This window comes from Apaloderma vittatum, unplaced genomic scaffold (assembly GCF_000703405.1).
Source record: "Apaloderma vittatum isolate BGI_N311 unplaced genomic scaffold, ASM70340v1 scaffold3464, whole genome shotgun sequence".
Lineage (NCBI taxonomy): Eukaryota > Metazoa > Chordata > Aves > Trogoniformes > Trogonidae > Apaloderma > Apaloderma vittatum.
Genome location: NW_009713146.1, coordinates 16385 through 18432, shown reverse-complemented (window position 1 = coordinate 18432; position 2048 = coordinate 16385).

The following is a 2048-nucleotide window of genomic DNA, read 5'->3' as shown; positions in this document are numbered from 1 at the left end:
ATAATAGAAATATCAAGTGAATTTCACACAGTTTCAGGTGGACAAATAACAAAAATATCCTCTGTGAAGTCAATAACGACTTTGATTATTGCCCTAAAATTAATTTAATGTTATAGTTATGGTTCAGAGACCCAAAAAAGCCTACAGTTCCAGGGATGTCGGGGCTGCAAGAGGAATGCCAATGGTAGCATGACACTGCACCAACATTTTTCTATCCACACCTTTCTCATTTGGGCCGCCTATGGGCTTGTGGATCTCGTTCACAATCCCATGATTCATTTAAGTTTAGGATTAGTGTTCAGAAATCCATAAAGCTTACAGCTCCAGGGACACTATGGTGGCAAATGCATGTCAAGGGTGGCACAGCACTACAGCAACATGACTCCATCCACACCTTTCTTATTTGGGACGCCCATGGCCATTGGGACTTCTAGATTGAACCCACAGATTCCTTAAGGGTTAAGGTTAAGGGTCAGGGAGACAGAAATCTTACAGCTCCAAGGACACAGAAGATTAAAATGTCATGCCAAGAGGAGCACAACACTACAGCAACATCACTCCATCCACAACTTTCTTGTCTGGACCACTCATAAGCATGTGAATGTTAGCCTGAATCCATAGATTTCTTAAGGGTTAGGGTTCAGGCACCCATAAAGATGACACCTCGAAAGACACTGGGGATGCAACAGTAATGCAAAGGGGAGCTTGGCACTGCATCAACATTGCTCCATCCCCATCTTTCTCATTTTGGACACCCATGGCCATAGGGAAGCCATAGAAGCTATAGATTTGAAAAGATTAGGGTTGGGATTCTGAGAGCCACAAATTTTATGCCTCTGTGGGCCACTGGATTTGCAAGTGTAAGGCCAAGGGGAGCAAGGCACTTCAACAGCATTGCTCCATCCACACCTGTGTTGTTTAGGCCACCCACGAGCATGGGGACCTCAGCGAGAATCTAGAGATCTGTTAAAGGTTGGGGTCAGAGAGCCATAAAGGCTAGAGTTCCTGGGACACTGGGGCTGCAATTGGCATGCCAAGAGGAGTATGGCACTGCTCAAACATTACTCCATGCAGACTTTCTTCATCTGAGTCACCCAAGACTATGGGGACCTCAGATTAAATCATATCTTCATTGAGAATTAACGTTAGGGTTCAGAGAACCAAAAAGCCTGTAGCTCCAGAAACACTGTAGATGAAAAAGGCAAACACAACACTGGGGGCATCATGGCACTGCACCAATATTGCTCCATTTACACCGTTCTTATTTGGGACACCCACAGGCATGGAGACCTCAGTTTCAACCCCAAGATTTGTTTAAGGTAAGTATTCAGTTTAGGGTTCAGAGAGTCATAAAGCCTCCAGGGGCAATTGGGCTTAAAAAGGAATGCCAATGGGAGCACGGCACTGCACCAAAATTTCTTCATTCACACCTTTCTCGTTTCAGCCACTGACGGCCATGTGGACCTCTGCCGCAGAATTTGGTGAAGACAGGATTTCCCTCAGAATATATTTGTTTCATAAGCAGAGATGGAGGGAATGGAAGGACAGGGGAACCTTTCAACTAGGTTTTATTTGTACTTTCTGCAATTGTAGGATCCATAAAGCTTGTTTACACATGGGAAGGATGAGTGCTGATTCCTATCTGAGTAGAGAATGACATCCAATCTATCACAGAAGATGGTTTTTGCTAAATTAAAATTTTCTACTTATGAAAAATCCCTTTCTGTCCCCAGTGTTCATGTGGAGAAGCCAGGAGCTGTCAAGGTTTCATGTCATCACCCTGTAGCCCTATGCCACTTGAACCTCAGCTATACTTGAGAGGGATGATAGATGAATTTACCCTGCAAGCACTTTCACAATGATCTGGAAGGAATTTGAGTATTTTAAACTCCCATTTATTGTATCATGTCTGACTATACATAGGATAAGTATTTACCTTTCAACTTCTATTTGAAGGCAATTCAACAAACCCACTTTTTTGTAGTAAATGTTAACAAATACAGGGAAATAGCGCTTTCATTTTTGAATGAAGATGCACTTCTTGGTGT